The sequence below is a fragment of the Triticum dicoccoides genome, chromosome 5A, assembly GCF_002162155.2.
Source record: "Triticum dicoccoides isolate Atlit2015 ecotype Zavitan chromosome 5A, WEW_v2.0, whole genome shotgun sequence".
In the NCBI taxonomy this organism is placed as follows: Eukaryota; Viridiplantae; Streptophyta; class Magnoliopsida; order Poales; family Poaceae; genus Triticum; species Triticum dicoccoides.
In genome coordinates, this window is record NC_041388.1 from 702,876,353 (window position 1) to 702,895,543 (window position 19,191).

Here is a 19,191-nt window from a genome sequence, read left to right on the forward strand (position 1 = left end):
CGTGAAACGCTAGAAATAAAGAGTGCCTCCGTGGTGTACCAACCTGCTAATTGCGTGCCCGTGAAACGCTAGAGATAAAGAGTGCCTCCGTGATGTACCAACCTGCTGATTGCGTGCCCGTGAAACGCTAGAGATAAAGAGTGCCTCCGTGGTGTACCAACCTGCTGATTGCATGCCCATGAAACGCTAGAGATAAAGAGTAGCGATCATAAATTAGACATAAAAAATGTTGATTATGATACACGACGGCTGGGCCATGCAATGCAGTCAACAGTCAAAGCTAGGCTGCTTAACTGAGCGGAATAAGTACAGTGCAGTCATACCATATGTAGACTAGTAGAGTGCCCGTGCGTTGCCACGGGCTTTTGAAATAGTTTACAAGATTTACATGTTAAATTTCACACATACAAACAATATAACACAAACACAATTATTGAATAATTGAAGTCCAATTTTGCAATGTAAATTGATAATAAAAAAAAAGATTAACGACATGTGCATGTAACAAACTGAGCGATGTTCGACCTTAACATCTATTACAAAACTATCAATATCTAGATGATGCGTTTAAAAAATTCTTTCACAATATCAGAAAAGTTGCCTTTAGCTTCACTCCCACGATGTTTTAGCAAGTATAATAAAAAATGTTTCCTCAACTCATACCCATCTTGCACAAACATTATATGTAGTTGGTATGAAAATTTCACGCGGAAGGTCTTAAAACATGTAACGGACAATACTCACCCCGCACACCGGCTTACCAATTCTTTACCGTTCCACCAGAGCATAAAATTAAAAACAAAATAGCTAGACACATTCCTGCAATTTTTTAAATTGATAATATAAAGAATATGGTGATAACAAAAATAAATGTTTTTATTATGAATTCATTACCCATCTATACTCGTTGAAATACCAAACGGAAATAAATGTTGCCATTTAGATATATCAGAATTTCAACCAGGCAGCTTTATTTCGAGTGCTTCTTTGAAATCCTTTGCAAAACTTTTTAATTTCAGTGCATGCCTTAAATTTTTATCCTCTAACGATCATGATGTTTGAATAGGCTCCATAATATATAGACGACGTGCCTCTTTGTCGATGACGTATAAAATGTATCGGCCGATGGATGCATAGGGAAGATAAATCTACAAGTGGAGCTATTAGAAACAACAATAAACCACGATAACAGTAGACAAAATACTTTACTTATCATGTTGCACGATGAGATGTCGTTGTCTATCCCAAGCCAGCTATCAAATAATGTTGCCAACGTTTGGATAGTTTCCTTGTCGCAAAACTTCTAACCTCGTGTTGACTCTAGCATAATGGACCTCGTGTCCCCCTCGCAACCGATTCTCTCACCGCAACCACCCCTCTCACTCGTTCTCTCTGCCACGGCGTTGCTGCCACCATATCTCCCTATCGTGGCATGTCGCTGCCACCTCCCATCCACGCTCACCATCCCCTCCCCTCCATCAATCGCTATGTCGCCCATCCCCTCCCCGGTTATATGTTTTGGTCAGATCTGATGAGCTGCGGTGAGCACATATATGTCACGGTGAGTAGCCGGATTCAGCGACGACATCAATATGGCCATCCCATGGCGATTTCTGGTGCCATGGGCTTCCCTATTAACTGGATGGTCTTTCCCTGAATCCATCGCAAGTTAATTGCCCATCCGTTGCTACAGAGCATACATATTTTTGTAGTTTAATATAAACCTTTAGGACACTCGTGCAAATAGGGTGGTGTTATCGACAATTCTTTGACCATTAAATAACTCTTCATCTTCTTTCCTTTTTCTTATTTCATCCACTATTTTCGTCTCTCCACCATCTATCCAAACTTGCCACCTCTGGCAGTTGTGCATGATGCAGTCAGCTCAAATTTTCTCTTACACCCCAATCACACACACATCAAAATTCAAACCCATCGGTCTGTGGTAGTGAACCCCTGGAGATAGCTGGACCTTCAACTTTTTATAGCTCATGTTGACTGATAATCACATATAAGTGCCTCGCCTTGATACTTGATACCACAATAGTTGTGGTAGAAACTGGTTGTGCCATCCTAAACGGGTCATGACAATACAACTGAAAAGAGTTTCACACATGACATCTGCATAACAAGATGTCCATACATCCATCCATTTCATCGATCAAAAATAGTTTTGTAATCACTCATTTCATTTGTCAAGATAGGAGAACATATACCTACGAGCATGCACAACAATTTCATTGATACAAAAAGATTCCTAATCCTATATAGGTACATTATTCCCTGGGTGTTCATCACATTTCATTTGTCAGGACATACCACTTGATAAAGTCTGAAACCAAATACCTGCCCGAGGAACAAGACAAATAGTAGAATAGGGAAGATGGACTCCATGGCCTCGATCGGGTGCGTTAAGGAGACCAAACTCATGCTGGTGATGACATTGCCCATCAGGTGTATTAAGGGCAAAGGCAGGATCTTTCTGTACTGCACAAAAGTGTAATTCATTCATTACAAATTTGCATTACTTTAGAATGTCACATGAATCATGAATGTGTTACCGAAAAGGAAATATTTAAATCCCAACACTATCAGGTAAATTTTAAAAAGGGACGATTTTTCAGTCACTCATGTGAGGCCTTATCCCATTGTAGAAGCTAAAGCTTGTTTGAAAAAGGTAACCATGGACAAATATATGTAAGAAACAAAATTCATGCCAAGTTATTAAGATAAGCATCGACAGGAGGTTGGGACCTTTTTTTATTTTGTTCCTAGGGGGCTCCCAGTTTTCTGTCGCGGCAGCCTGCAACCATGAACCATGTTAGCACGAAACATTCTGTCATGCTGAGTTAATGTAACAAGAGCACAACTGAAGCAAAGAAGATCAAAAGATGAAAAAATAGATCAGCATTATAGACAAAAAATTCCAGATGAATGAATAAAACAACTCTTTCTCCTAAATCTAACATAGCAGAGTATGCATGTCTAGCTACTAAAATTACTACACATGTAATGTACTCCCTCCGTTCCAAAATATAAGTCTTTTTAGAGATTCCACTACGGACTACATACGGAGCAAAATGAGTGAATCTACACTCTAAAGTATGTCTATATACACCCTATGTAGTTCGTAGTGGAATCTCTAAAAAGACTTATATTTAGGAATGGAGGGAGTAGTTTGTTTAAGATCCAATAAGCTCATAACCATGTTTAACGCAATTTCTTTCAAACCCAACAAGGATTAAGGTTGTAATACTAAGAGAAAACGCCCAAAAAGCTACTCCCTCCGTTCCTAAATATTTGTCTTTCTAGATATTTCAACAAGTGACTACATACGGAGCGAAATGAGTGAATCTACACTCTAAAATATGTCTATATACATCCGTATGTGATAGTCCATTTGAGATCTCTAGAAAGACAAATATTTAGGAACGGAGGGAGTACATGGTTTTCCTGATTAACATACTGTATAGAGTTCTTTCAAGGTCTTTCATAAATGATTATGTTTAGTACAAAACCAACATAAGGAAAACTGACATTGTTCTATCCTTACCAATTGCCGCATTAATTAGTAAGAAAACTGAAACTTCTTTTGGCATCCCCAACAAAGTTGCTTTGCTCAAAGAACAAATTATCTGGACCTAATTCTTTTGTCATCCAGAAGGAGGTTGCTCTGCTCACAAAAACAAACAAGAAGAAATGACCTTGTAAGAGTGCACGATAAAAAAAGTTGTGACATTAGAACGTTGTCAATGACACATATAGGAGCAAGCTATATCACAAATTATTCTCATGAGCTAGTTAAGTTACCAACAATCATTTATTATTAACCTCAAGCACTACTTTAATTCAAAGAACGTAAAAATGAGGAAAATCTGAACAAACATAACCATTTGGATTTTGGACACTGCTGAGATCAATATACAGATAGCTTGATATTTTAAAAAGCCTATCAATGCTTTTGGAATAGTTATGGTCAGAATGGGCCATTTGTTTTGAGATTTGACCAATACGCAGTATATTCTCATATGGCAACCTGTACATGAACACCAACCTGCTGAGATCAATTTTTTTGCAAACGTACTTGCTGAATAATATATAGCCTGTAATTGAAATATTGTATCTCGGTCTTTTGTTGTCAGCAACATCTAAGATTTCGTAAGCTTTGACAGTAAAAGACCAACAAGTGCAAGAATTGGAACATGGAAGAAGCTTACGTGGGCACGATGCCATCGGGTTGTATGCCAAGATCGTGGTTGTAGAGCTCCCTCTATCTCCCTTGACAAGCTCTCCCTCCGACCAGCAGTAGAACAACTGCTCATGCTGCTTTTGAACACTCCTTCCACGCTGCCGCAGATCAGTTGGCGGCGTAGGCCAACTCTCGCTTGTATCATCACGTTGAACACAATATGGGCCTATGTTTACTTTCCTTGTGGGTGCTAATATAGAGGCGCTAGGATATCCATCCTGCTCGATTGCCGGTTGAGCCATCGATTCCCGGCATAGGGGGTGCATTGACGTGAGAAATAGCACCGAGTGCCTAGGTATCTCTTGCCGTGTTGGATGGATCGCTGCTACACCGGCAAATTATATTAGCATCAGGTACTGTCTGCGTTGAAATAGATCTGCGCTTGGGTGTTTCTTTTTATTGTATTTTACAAAAAAATTAGTTCTCTTAAGCGCGTGTATAAGAGTCTTGCATTGAAGATGTCCTAAAAAGCGCATGTCTTCTAGTTTGGTGATTGCAGAGAGTATAAGACATTCAAAAGCTTACGAATAATGTAGGTGCAAGAACAGAAACAGATATACATTTTTTTATATGCATTATAAACTCAATAGAGGAAGAGAAGTGCAGAAACATCCTCTTATGCTTTTGCCAGTTGGACCTTTCTTGCCTATCGAGAAAACAAGATAACACTTGGTTCAAAAATCAAGAGACATGACCGTCCAGAGTTACTTGACACTGAAATGGATGTATCTAGACGTGCATTTCAGCATCAAGTAATTCTGGACGGAGGGAATATATGATTATTTTAGTTCTCAAGAAATAATTGGACTAAAAGGAGAAAACAGAGGAATATAAAAGGTATGAGACTTGCAAAGGATGTCTAGAAACTAATTGGAGGCACACTGTTATCAACACATATGAAAGAACACTCTTCAAGTTACAAAAGGAACTTCCTTTGTCCTAAGCTAATTCAGTCTCTTGTATGCATTGTTATTATCTTATAGTACAAAATAAAATAAAAACTAATAATACCTCCAGATGTTTATACTACATGGAAGATAATTATTAGAGAAAAACGACCAATAAAGCATGACTGAAGTTTAAAATTTGCATCCCTAAAAAGTAATCATTGTACCAAAGGATTTGATCTGTGAGCATTTTCCTTTTTCCCAAGCAACAACATTTAACTTTTCAGGAGAAGGGTATATACAATATTTACTAAACTGAATGCTTTCCACCTGTTTCTAAAAGGAATGGATCCTTCATCTAGTCCTTTGCTATCTTCTACAAATTCTTTAAAGAGTACACCTAAACTGCGGCAAATAATGCAATGCCTAGAGGTAAATCTATCAATTTTGGCACATACGTACTTGCATGGTGTTCTCCTCCTCTATCAACATTTGTCCGTCCAATTTGTGCCTACATGAACAATCGACTTCAGTTAAGAACATTGTACAAAAGTAGGCACATTAGTATATTGAAAGTGGTAAGGAATAAACACTAAAACATAGTTCCTGATATCAGCTATTAAAGCAGGAGCATAATTTTCACACCAAGTAAGTCCCTACAATAAACACACATCAAAAGATGAGAGAACTTTCAGGGACATGAAACAAAATAAATCTGAATGAATCCATTTATATGATTTATATGTAAGAACAATGTGTGGCTGCTGTATTAGAAGATGTCCTTTGAAAGATTTATTCATAGGAAGGCAGCAGGATTTGTATTGATCCTTATATATTGTCCAAATTTCTATATTGGATCGAACCCAACAGAAATTGCACACATTTAGCTTGTAGTGCAGATTTATAGAAATTAACTGTGAGCGACATTCTCTAATAATTAATCGTACATTCTGATTTCCAACTAACCCATGATCACAGAAGCAGAAGAAAACAACTCATTTCCTTCACAATAGCAAGCCAATTTGATCATAGAAGGCAATCGTTAACTGACTTATCCATGTGTGTGTATATTAAAGTTTACAACACAATATCTATTCAGCAGCAGAACCTTGATTTTATTTTCTTGTATGTGCAAAGTTGAACCGCTAGTGGCCTCACCTCTGAGCCCATGCCCCACCTTTGAAAGCCTGTATCCTGCAATCAGATGAGAGAGGGATTGACAAAGGGGAATTGAAAGTGAACAAAAAGAAAAACAAATTCTTGAAGTGAACTCTTTCCCAGAACTGAGAAAGGAGAACCATAGATGATTCTTCTATGACCCATTTCTTTTCCCCTTTGATTTCCCAAATCCACACGAACAACTTTCTAGAACACACACCAGTAGTGTGAAGGTTTACCACACAAACAGAACTACTACCATAACACATGCATCATGAAGAAAAGCCAATGCATTTCAATAGGGATGCTTAGTTATAACATGTTAAGAGCAGAGATAGATACATATTAACTGCATTGCAGAGATGAACTGGACCAAACAGAGAGCAAGTTGAGACGAAGTATTCCAAAGAGATGGCTCTCTAGGTTGCCGAAGGGCATGTACTCGTACAATAGCAGGCGCTTGTCCCCCTGCGCGCAGAAGCCGACCAGGCTGACGAAGTTAGGCTGGCTGAGCACCGTCAGCATCAACACCTCCACCAGGAACTCCTTCCTCCACTGCACGCTCTCCGGAGCCTGCTGCTTCATTGCCGCCATCTGTGCATTGGAAGCGCCTTGTGAGAAGAAGAAAAATAATCATATTGTGATGATGATATAATACATATATCATGTATAGTCCAGACTCCAGACCAAAGAATGATCAAAAAATCAACATGGTAGTTGGATTTGTGAAACATCTGCGACAGAAGAGATTAACAATAGACTCCAGAACCACATCATTCCCGAGGAATTAAGATCCATCCGGAAATTTTAATGAAATGGTCAAATTGAATCACAACGGATGGTATAAATTTGATTGTGTCCCTGACTCCCTGTCATAATTCTGAATCCTACACAATGTGAAAAAAGAAAAGATAGATTTGTTAATACAACATTAGGCAGATTTGTTAATACAACATAGTGATATTACATGCACTGACAGGATCGGTATGTGGTATCTTGTTTGCTCCCGGAGAGTGTGATGCCCTTCCTCATAATCTTATTTGAGCGCTGGATCTAAAGAGGCATCAGCATTATGATATGAACTATGATAGTAGGAATATAATATGAACTAATCTAATGGAGAGTTTGATGTCCGTTCTTCTAATCCGCGCTGCACTGCTCCCTCCCTGTGCTAATCTAACTATAGACAAATCACCAAAAAATGGATTGGGCACCCACCTTCTGTCGGGCTGCTGCTGCTCCACCGACATGGAGGCTCTACGGCGAATCCCCCGTCCGGATCTGGCCACATCAAACACCGGAGTGGCAAGACCTGGCCCTCTCTCCGTCAGATCGGGTAGGGGAGGGGAGCTCGTGGCCTTGCACGAAGGGAGGAGATCGGGTAGGGGAGGGGAGTTCCTAGCCTTGGGCGAAGGGAGGAGGGAGGCCGATACCCATCGCTGCCCCGCTGTACATGGCTGCTGGGGGAGGGGGTGGTGGCGGCCGGCTGGGGAGGGAGGTCATGGTGTCCGGTGGCCAGCTCATCTCGGATCTCGGCGGCGGCGGCTCCTCTCGGATCTCGGTGGCGGCGTAGGACTCCACTATGGCGGCTGGGCGTGGTTCTCGTACTCGTAGCTCTAGTTAACCTTCGTAGGTCTTTTTTCGTTGGTTAACATTCGCAGGTCAATTTTTTTGATACGTGGATGGGTGTGGGTTGAGGCCTCAGGAGGAGGTTTTTCCGGTTTCTGGTGGATAAGTTAAAGGTGGGTGGAGGTACCAAAAAAATCAGGAAAGGTGGGACTAAAGAAAACCTGGAAGCGAGACTACCACTGCTTCATTAGGAGTAGAGATTAGGCCGGGGGTCATCCTCCTTTTCTAAAAAAAAAAGTACCATATGTAGACAAGTCACGCCAGCCGCCTCAGCCTGAGCCTGACAGTGATACACCACGTCTTGACCACGCAACACAATCATGCTAGGCTGCTTAATTAGAGTGGAATAAGTACAATGGTGGTGCCGGTAGCGACGGAGAGCACACAAGCTACTAGTGGCGCCGCAACTTTCGTCTTCCAGATGCGTCCAGTCCAAGATCGCATACTACGAGAGAACATGAATAATATGTCCTAAATGACCATCATTCAAACTTAATTACTCTTTGGCCCCTGAGAAAATTTATTGGGATCAGACTACTGATCCTTTGCATATCCACCGTAGTAGGATGAGAGCCATGATGACCATTGGATCCAGCACGTACAGCCCCAGTCGTTTGCATGCAGCATGCGTCATCCCACACTAATTTCAATCAATTTACTTCCTAATAACTGCTCCTATAATTCAGGGCATATCAAATTGATTAGGCGCCATGCTTTTCATGCATGCCATTTGCTTCCATATAATTTTTTGGATGATCCCAACTTTAATTGCCTTCTACACGTGACCCTTTTTAGGCCAGCCTATGAATTTGTTTCCATGGAAAATACAGATTGCTACCATCAGGTTAGAATATGTCTACTTCAGTCAGCCGATTTTTTTTGCTTCCACAGCAACTCACGATCGCCTTGATAATTTGTTTCCATTCAACACTGCTTTAAATTTGCTTCCGAAGCAACTGGAGATTACTTACATCCGGTTGAAATCTGTGCTTCGGTCCTTCACACAAAGTTCTTCCAGGACAACCAGCAATCACTTCGATCTAGTTAGAATTTGTGTATTTGAGTCGTCCGTAAAATATTGCTTCCACTGTAAACAGGGATTGCTTTGATCTATTTATAACTTGATAGTTTCAACACATCCTATAAATTGCTTCCATGGCCACAACAACCAGAATTGTTTACAAAAATATAGTTTGACAACAACAACAACAACGTAGCTCTGTCGGTTAAATTGGGACTTTGCTTCTGAAGCAGTTGGCATTTGCATCCAACAAATGATAATTTGCTTCAAAAGAATTTGGAACTTGCATATAAAGAAAATGAATATTTCCTTCCCCCCTCTCCCCCGCGGGCGACCTGGGGGAAAACCCTAGCCCCCGCCCCTCGAGTCTCCTCCTCCTCTCCCCCTCCTCGCTGCCGTCCATAGCGTCGTCGGGCGAAGCCTAGCCGGCTGGGCAGTGGCGGGGCTTCTCCCCATCCTCTCCGTCTTGGCTGGCGCAGGACAGCGGGATCCAGAGGAACGCCGGGCGAACGTGGGGTCTGGCGGCGCGGCGGGCGGCTCTCCCATCGGCGTCGTGCGCGACGCGGCGATGGCGACCTGCGTGTCGTGAGGTGGTGGCAGCGTTGGCCTGACCGGTGGTCGCGGGTGCCGCCGGATCCAGATCGGATCCATCTGGATCCTTTCTTCAGATTCCGTCGGCCGCCGCGGGGTGGTGATGATCGTCGCTGGCCACGTCGGATTCGGCGTCTGGAGATCTACAAGGAGTTCTTCTCGATCCTCCTTTTCTGGTGGGTTGAGCCTCAACCCGGCAATTCGATCCATGGGTAGCCGCGCCCATGGACACCAAATGGATAGGGTATGGGTCGGCATATTGATCCATGGGTAAGCCCGATGGGTAACCCGATTAGTCATGGGTAGGGTTTGGGCATGGGGTTCTGCCCATGGGTCGCCCGATGGGTCACCCGACTAATATTAGTGAGTAAAATATATTGATTATTTTACATGATGTGTGGACGTTTTGGCAAAGATACATGCTAATTAATTTCTTTAGCACAGCCAAGCACTGCCGGTAGAGATGCATCTTTGCTTCGCTTCTTATTTCCTGCCGACCGCTCCAGAATGGTAAGGCCCATATATACTACTACTACTTGGAAATGGTGTAGTATTTCGGTCTATTGGGCCTCCAATGATTTAAGCCCATGCGTGAGGCGTGTGCAGTGTGATGTGCGTGCTTGCCGTGAATTGAGCAAAGGAGTAGCTCGTTTAGTCCCACCTCGCTTGCATGAGTGAACGGTAGGCTGGGTTGTGCTATAAAGCAGACAAGGAAGGGAGGAACACATGCAGTCAGTTCGGTAAGATAAAAATGAATTAAAATATTAGACCCGATGGGTGCCCTATTGGGTCGGGTAACCTATTGGGTCGGGTAACCCGTTGGGTTCGGGCATGGGTCTTCTTTTCTGCCCATGGGCAGGGTCATGGGTAAGACTGCACACCCGTTTAATATTTGGGCATGGGTCTGGGAAAGCAAAGCCTGACCCGGTCAAACCCGACTGCCAGGTTGAGTTGAGCCACATGGCTCTTTCATCTTCGCGGGTTTCGGATCGTGGCTTGCCAGCCCCTTCGAATCCCTCTCGGACGGAAGTCCAAAATTCAGTCTGGATTGGGCGGCGGCGGCGGCGCTGTTTGGGAGAGAGATTTTGTGGGTGGTGGGCTTCGAGTAGCTCCAGCAGTGGTGATGCTCCAGCAGTGGTGATGGTGCGGAGGTTGCTACGTGGTGCGGCGTTGTATCTACCGCGTCATTGGTGACGAGTGTTGGCGGCATGGTGCAGCTGCATTTCGATGACGGATGCGGCTGGATGGACGAGCGCAGGGTGGTCGAGCTGTCTAGCGTCATGGTGGCGTCGACGGCAGGCCTGGCAAGGTCTATGCGTCAGTACCTGCTCTGGAGATGGATCGGTGGGGCGGCGGCAGCCTCGGTGAGCGCGCCGGACCGGTGTGTGACCCAGTCCCGGTATGTGGCTAGGATGAGGCATCCGGCATTAGATGTTAGGATTTGGTGTGATGTCTGTTTGGTATTAAGCTCGGACATTCGGCACCACTGCATCAAGGGGATAAGAGTAGCGACATATGTTGCCTAGATGGTGGCTTCAGGCTCACTGATGTACTACTTTGTAAGGTCTTTTATGCTTAATAATTAATAAAGTGGCCGTATGCATCGTCGAGATGCAGAGGCCGGGGGTGCATCCTCCTTTTCTAAAAAAAAAGTCTAATATACCAGACAGACAGACAAGACAAGTTCAGGGGACGACGACGAGCGAGGCTTCTTTCTACATTTTCGAATTTGATCTAAAACCACAACAATTATTACGGAACGGAGGGACTACTCTAGCTTCATACAATTAATCTATCTACATATGGTACCTCCACCACCCTTATCTAAGATACCAGATCAGACTAGACGGACACAGGTTTAATTAGCGAAACAAACTCAGCTTCTTTCCGCAGCTTGTTCCCTCATAGAGCACTACTTTTGTTTCGTATAAGCCAAAACAAAACAAGATAGTACAATAGCTAGTATTACCCTCGGCCAACTTTCTCACCAAGTGAACTCGTTACTAGCTGCATTGGAGGGCTCGAGGCAATTAATATGACCCCCGTCCCACCCACCCCAATCTTGACTCTTCTTTCTTTCTCTCACAAATTCATCAGCTAGTAGTGTCAGATAGAATGATGCTAGCTAGTGAAGCCTGAAACCTCTGAGACACTAGAGATAAGATGCATCCTACTACTCTACTTATACTCCCTCCGTTTGTTTTTATAAGACATCTTGCTTTGTACTCCCTTCGTAAATTAATATAAGAGTGTTTAGATCACTAAAGTGAGCTCCCCGTCGGCCTCCCCGTCGGCACGCGCCATGAGCTCCTTCAGAGGTGTTTGGAGAGTGGAACGCCGCCACCGACAGCCGCTCCTCCTCGGGGTCCACCACCACGCGGTGCTCGATGCTCCTGTACCTCCCGTTCGTCAAGATCTGTCATCAGGGGAGCAAAACACAGGCAACGCAATGCTTAGTTCTACAAAATACAGCATATACAGTATCCATTCATCGCCCTTCTATGGTTGGTGCTCGACCTCGAAGATATCTCCAATGTTGACGACGAAAGCACCCTCGACGGGCTTGACGGGAAACCAGCTGCCGTTCCTCTTGATCTGCAGGCCTTGGACGTGGTTCACTTGGAGGACGAGAGTCAGGAGATCGGCGTCCGAGTGCGGGGAGAGGCCAACGACTTTGTCTGCCTGAGGGCATGGCGGATAGTAGTTCATTCTGATAGACTGCAGCCCCCCGATGCATCTGTCGGCAATCACCTCTTGTTTCAGTCCCAAGTTCTCCGACATCGTCGCCAAGAGGGAATCCGCTACCTCCTTCACAGCGCAGGAATATCTATCCAGCGCTGATCTGAATAAAATTCAAAGTGCAGCACTTGAGAAGTCGATAGCAGGGCAAGAGCTTGAAGCCGCCACAAGTTTAATTTGCAGCTAGCACTTGATGATGTGTTGGAGATTGTTTTCTACTAATACTCCCTCCGTTTTTATTTAGTTCGCATATTAGTTTTGGTCAAAGTCAAGCTTTACAAACCTTGACCAAGTTTATAAACAAAAATATTAAGATATACAATAACAAATCAACAACATTAGATTTATTATTGAATGTACTTTCACATCGTATAGATTTATTATGATAAATGTCTGTATTGTTTCCTACAAACTTGGTCAAATTTTATGAAGTTTGACTTCAGTCAACTCTAATATGCAGTGTAAATAAAAATGGAGGGAGTACCTGATTTTTCCTCCAAAGTAGGGCAAAATAATAAAAGAGGCGACCAAAAGTATCATTCCATTGTAACTAAGCTGAAGAACAGCGTGACAGGCACAGGCAGCGAAGAATGCCATCGCAATCTTACATACCTGAAGGCAGCAGGCTGGTCAGGCCAGAGCTTGGTCTTCCTGATCTCGGGTGGCTGTGCGTAGAGGAAGAGCATGTCGGCCCAGTCGAGCTTCTGATCCTCCGAGACGACGAACAGCTGACCGTAGCCTTCCAGCCGCCCTTCTTGCTGCGTGAATCGTCTCTTCTTCTCCGCGGGTAGCTGGAAGAATTCTTGGAGGCTGGCCTTCATTCCCTCCACCACGTCGTCCGGGACGCTGTGGTTAATCAACTGCAAACAGGAGAGCAATTTGTCACGAGAACTACGGTGGCGGACCCCAAGGCCCAGCCCAGGCCCAGGCGGGAGAGGAGGCCCAGCTCGCGCGTCACCGGACCGACCTGGAGCAAGTGAACCATATATATATCAGGAGTGGGTGTGAGTGAGGATATCATTGGATCAGAACACCGGCGGCGCCGTTGGGCGATGTATCCTTCCTCCCACCCCCGACTCTAAATCCCGATCCCCTTCTTGCTGATTCGAACTCTTGGATACTTATCTGTACTCTGAACTTGGCGATTTAGAGATAGATCGATATATTTCCACCCAGGACCATATCATCTGGTATTCAGAGCCTCAAATTTCCCCCAAAAATTTTCCTTCCGCCACTGCCGATCTGGAGAAGAAGAAGATTCGCAGCCTCAAGCAGATCATGGCGGATCTGGACTTCCAGAAGCAGATGGAGGAGGCTGCCAAGGAGAGGAGCAGCATCGCGCAAGCGCTGCTCGGGATCCAGCGCTCCCTCGACAAGATTGAGCCAGCGGTGTCGCAGATGGAGCCGCTGCTGCAATCTCTCGAGCCGATGGTCAACGATCTGTCGGCCTGGCGTCCTGGGGTGGACGCGGCCGTCGGGCGTCTCCAAGAAGATCTCGGGGACATTCGCGCGCAACTCGCCAAGATCGCGCTCGGCGCGAACGCATCGGGAAAGGCGCCGGGTCACTCATCCTCGACGACGGCGGACGCGCCGTTGCACGACTCCGGCGCAAGTGGTGACGACCACGGGCAGAGTGGCCGCCGCTATGCAACACCAAATCGGGTCCTGCCGCTTGGGGAACCAATCCTCCAGGCGCCGGCCCCGACCAATGGTACTTTTCGGACACCCTTTCCCTCTGTTCCTATCCTAAATCCTTATGAACAGGGCAACACTACGGGGTTCTCGAGTGGTAGATCGGGCACTACTAGGGTTGAATGCCCGGAGTTTAATGGGGACAATCCCACGGGGTGGAAAATTCGTTGTGAAGCATGTTTTAGGATAGGGGCAGTGGATCCTTCGGTCTGGGTAGATACCGCTGTGGTCAATTTTACTGGAGCAGCAGCTTTGTGGTTAGAGTGGTCTCAGGCTCATGTTAAATCCACTAGTTGGGATCCTTTTGTTGCATCTGTCTTAGAAAAATTTGGTAGGTCTGAGTTCCAACAACTCCTCCGAAAATTTTCTCGGCTTAAGCAGTATGGGACGGTGTTAGAATATGCAGAGCAGTTCAATGTGGTGATGCATAGTTTACTGGCTCACCACGGGTCATGGGATCCGTTGTTTTTCACCACTCATTTTTTGGAAGGGTTGCAACATGATATTAAAATTGCTGTTATGCTTCATCGTCTGCAAGATTTGGATACTGCTGTCACTCTTGCTGAATTACAGGAAGAGGTGGTGGAGCTGACGCGACAAGAGAATGAGGCAGTGGCAGCGGCTCGCGGGTCGGCTACAAGTACTCGCACTGGGCGCTTTTCAGCGCGACCTCCTCTGCCAGTGGTGCTGCCCTCGATTCCGAGTACTTCAAAAAGCACAACTCTCTCGCCAGGGACACCTCCGACCGATGGAAGACGCAGTCCAGATTCGACACGTATTCCCATCGCTAGCGCCTCAGTGGACGACAAGCTCCGAACATTGCGGGCTTAACGCAAAGCACGTGGGCTCTGTTTCACGTGCGGTGAACGCTGGGGGCCGGGTCATGTGTGCACCGCTACGGTTCCTTTGCATGTTGTGGAGGAACTGGTGGGTCTGCTGACACCACCAACAACGCCAGAGTCGCCGGGTTCTCAGGGAACTTATGATGATGATCTCTGTCTCTTGTCGGCGGCTGCCATTGCGGGGACAGAGGCACCTAAAGCTTTCAGAATGCTGGGCAAGATGAATGGCAAGACCTTGCTGATGCTGGTTGATTCGGGTTCTTCGCATAGCTTCATCAACTCAGAGATTGCCAGCGATTGGCATGGAGTGCAGCCTATGGTCAAGAAACTGAGAGTGAAGGTGGCTGATGGTGCAGTGACCACTTGTGACGCTGAGTTACCAGATTGTGAGTACCAAATTCAAGGTCATCAATTCCGATCAACTTTGAAATTGTTTCCATTGGGTAGTTATGATGTGATTTTGGGAATGGATTGGCTGGAATCTCGAGGGCTCATGACTGTCAACTGGGGTAGCAAGTACATGGTTTTCCAACATCAAGGCCAATTTATTCAGTCGCACGGAGTTTCAGCCTCAGTTCAGGAATGTCCACCGATTTCAACTGTTGAGTTGCAGCTTCTGCAAACTCAGGAATCAGTGCTGCGAGTGGTGCAGTTGTGTTCAGTTAAAGATGATGCTGAGGCTGCCGTAATTCCAAAGGCGGTGACAGCTTTATTGGAGGAATTTGCAGAACTGTTTGAAGAGCCTCGAGGATTGCCACCCCAACGGTCCTTCGATCATACAATCGATTTGCTGCCCGGGGCGACACCAGTCAACATCAGGCCCTATCGATACAACCCGGCGCAGAAGGATGAGATCGAAGCGCAAGTGGCCGACATGTTGAAACAAGGGATCATTCAAGTCAGCCGTAGCCCCTTCGCATCCCCTGTGCTCTTGGTACAGAAAAAAGATGGGGAGTGGCGTTTTTGCATTGATTTCCGCCATCTTAATGCTATCACTATCAAGAATAGGTACCCCCTACCCGTGATTGATGAGCTTTTGGATGAACTACAAGGAGCCAAGTGGTTCACAAGTATGGATTTGCGCTCGGGCTATCATCAGATTCGCATGAGGCCTTCAGATTAAGCAAAAACAGCCTTTCAAACGCATCACGGTCATTTCGAGTTCAAGGTGATGCCATACGGTGTGACAGGGGGACCAGCAACTTTCCAAGGTGGGATGAATATCATGCTGAAGCCGTACTTGAGAAAAGGGGTTCTAGTCTTTATTGACGACATCTTAATGTACAACATCACCTTGGAAGAACACATTCAGCTTATGCGATCAGTGTTTCAGACTCTGAAAGAGAACCAAATGAAAGTGAAGCGAAGCAAGTGTGTCTTTGCCTGCAAGCAACTGCGGTACCTGGGGCATGTCGTCAGTGAAGATGGGGTGAGAACAGACCCAACTAACGTCGATAAGGTGCGAGATTGGCCAAGTCCGCAATCAGCCAAAGAGGTGCGCCAATTCCTTGGCTTAGCTGGGTATTACCGGAAGTTTGTGAGGCACTTTGGCATTATCAGTCGACCCCTGATGGAGTTGCTTAAGAAAGGGGTGGTCTTTCAATGGACACCACAACATGAAGAGTCCTTCCAAGCGCTAAAAACGTCAATGACTACTACACCGGTCCTTGCACTGCCCAACTTTTCAAAACCCTTTGTGGTCGAAACTGATGCTTCGGACCGTGGAATTGGTGCAGTTCTAATGCAGGATCATCACCCAATTGCGTTCTTAAGCAAGACCCTAGGGCCAAAACTGCGCTCTCTCTCCACCTATGAAAAAGAAAGTTTGGCAGTACTCATGGAAGTTGAACGATGGCGACCGTATCTGTTGACCAATGAGTTTGTCATTCGAACAGACCACCACAACCTTGCCTGCTTGGATGAGCAGCGGCTGACTACTCCATGGCAACAAAAGGCGATGACAAAATTACTTGGGCTGCATTACCGAATTGAGTATCGGAAAGGGGCTCTGAATCAGGCAGCGGATGCACTATCACGTCATCCAAATGCACTTGCATGTGTTATCTCAGTCTGTGTGCCACGGTGGCTAGATGAGGTGAAGCAGGGTTATGCTCAGGACTCAAAATGCACCAACATGTTATCATCTGCAGCGGCAGGAGCAACTCTGGTTGGTCCCTTTAAAGTGCAAGATGGCCTTATTCGTTATAAAGGGCATGTGTGGATAGGTAACAACACATCTGTCCAGCAGAGAATACTGCAGGAACTCCATTCCGGTGCCTTGGGAGGGCATTCGGGCATCCAAGCAACTTACAGCCGCGTCAAACAGCACTTCGCATGGCCGCAGCTAAAGAGGACAGTGAAGGCCTACATATCGGAGTGTTCAGTGTGTAAACAGGCAAAACCGGAGCATGTGAAATACCCGGGCTTACTGCAGCCGTTACCCGTGCCTAAACAAGCATGGGAGATGGTCACTTTGGATTTCGTTGAAGGACTGCCAACCTCGAAAGGATTCAACTCTATCCTGGTAGTGGTGGACAAGCTCACCCGCTATGCCCATTTCATACCACTTCGACATCCATTCTCAGCACTGCAAGTGGCTAAAGCCTATATGGATAACATCTTCAAATTACACGGACCTCCAGAGGCAATGGTTTCCGACCGTGATCGAATTTTCACCAGCGACAAGAACTCTGCAAGCTCACTCACATCAAACTGAACATATCCTCAGCTCGGCACCCGCAAACGGATGGCACAACGGAACGAGTGAATCAGTATATGGAGTTATACCTCAGATGCTTCGTGCACAATTGCCCCAGCAAGTGGGTCGAGTGGATTTCCTTGGCAGAATTCTGGTACAATACCTCATATCACTCTACTCTCAAGTCGACTCCGTTTGAGGTATTGTATGGCCACAAGCCCCGATTCTTTGGTATCACTAATGTGGCTGACTCAACAGTGACAGACTTAGCCCAGTGGACTCGGGACAGGGCAGTCATGGTGGCTCTGTTACGGCAGCATCTCAACAGGGCGCGGCAAAGCATGAAATAGAAGGCTGATCAGCATCGCTCGGACAAGACGTTTGCAGTCCATGATTGGGTGTATTTGAAGCTGCAGCCGTATGCACAGTCCTCAGTGGCGGCAAGAGCTAATCATAAACTAGCCTTTCGTTACTTTGGACCCTTTCAGGTACTCCAGCGGGTGGGCGAGGTGGCATACAGACTGGCATTGCTGGAACAAGCTCGGATCCATCCGGTCATTCATGTGTCTCAGCTGCGGGCGGCAGTTCCCCCTTCATCAACGATCATGCCGGAGCTGCCAACGCTGGATGAAGATCTGCTACAATCCCAGGTGCCAACGGCCATTCTTCAACGACGCACGGTGCAGCGAGGCGCGCGACAAGTCGATCAAGTACTCGTGCAGTGGTCTGGCTTCCCCTCGTCGCTGGCTTCCTGGGAAGATGCAATTCCCTTGCAGGCGCGTTTTCCTCGGGCGTTGGCTTGGGGACAAGCCAAAACTAAAGGGGGAGGAAATGTCACGAGAACTACGGTGGCGGACCCCAAGGCCGGCTCCGCTACGGCCCAGCCCAGGCCCAGGCGGGAGAGGAGGCCCAGCTCGCGCGTCACCGGACCGACCTGGAGCAAGTGAACCATATATATATATATCAGGAGTGGGTGTGAGTGAGGGTATCGTTGGATCAGAACACTGGTGGCGCCGTTGGGCCATGTATCCTTCCTCCCACCCCTGACTCTAAATCCCGATCCCCTTCTTGCTGATTCGAACTCTTGGATACTTATTTGTACTCTGAACTTGGCGATTTAGAGATAGATCGATATATTTCCACCCAGGACCATATCACAATTCCAGTATCAGGATGATGAGGCAGCTACTAAAGAAAGTTAACTGAATGTTGGGTTCAGGAAAACACAGGCATAGCAACAGAGGTTGCAGTCAGCAGAGACAGGTGCGCAACGAACTAACCTGGAAGAAGCCCCAGTCCTGGCAGGCTGTATGGAGGCGTGCAGACTCCTCACCACGGCGGTCCAGCTCCAGCAGCAGCCTCCGGTGGTCGATGATGGGGATCTGAGCTTCCCCGTCGTCGTCGCCGGCACCGGTGACCGCGTCCGCTGCCGCCTCTGGCCGGATATACCTTGGCGGCACATCGACTCCGCCGGTGGCCGCCACCATGGCCTGCACACTCGGGACGGAGAGAGATTCCATCCCCTCTGGCCGCTCTTGAGAATGGAGATGCTACTGGTTCCCTTGTTCTGGCTAACTCGTACCTTTTGGCATATATAGACAGAAGATGGTGAGGACGCATCATTCAGTAATATAATATTCAGAAAATAAATCCAGCTACAATCATGCCAACTTGCTTGTTTTCTT

General features: G+C 46.2%; 1 long non-coding RNA gene and 1 pseudogene across 7 annotated transcripts; both read right to left on the reverse strand.

Annotated features, from left to right (window-relative positions):
• Positions 1-2,120: 2,120 nt before the first annotated feature.
• On the reverse strand, positions 2,121-7,928 carry LOC119304296. Of its 7 annotated transcripts, XR_005148210.1 has the most exons (10): positions 7,513-7,926; positions 7,272-7,347; positions 6,982-7,181; positions 6,743-6,888; positions 6,295-6,330; positions 5,599-5,647; positions 4,218-4,571; positions 3,554-3,673; positions 2,755-2,803; positions 2,121-2,482 (listed from the first exon to the last, which is right to left on the reverse strand). It is a non-coding gene; the product is annotated as an uncharacterized LOC119304296 (long non-coding RNA). The 7 variants fall into 7 exon arrangements; XR_005148213.1 differs by having other exon boundaries at positions 4,218-4,574; positions 6,245-6,330; positions 6,743-7,181; positions 7,513-7,928; XR_005148212.1 differs by having other exon boundaries at positions 4,218-4,574; positions 6,743-7,181; positions 7,513-7,927.
• A 3,458-nt stretch (positions 7,929-11,386) lies between these two features.
• On the reverse strand, positions 11,387-19,072 carry LOC119304299 (annotated as a pseudogene).
• Positions 19,073-19,191: the final 119 nt, after the last annotated feature.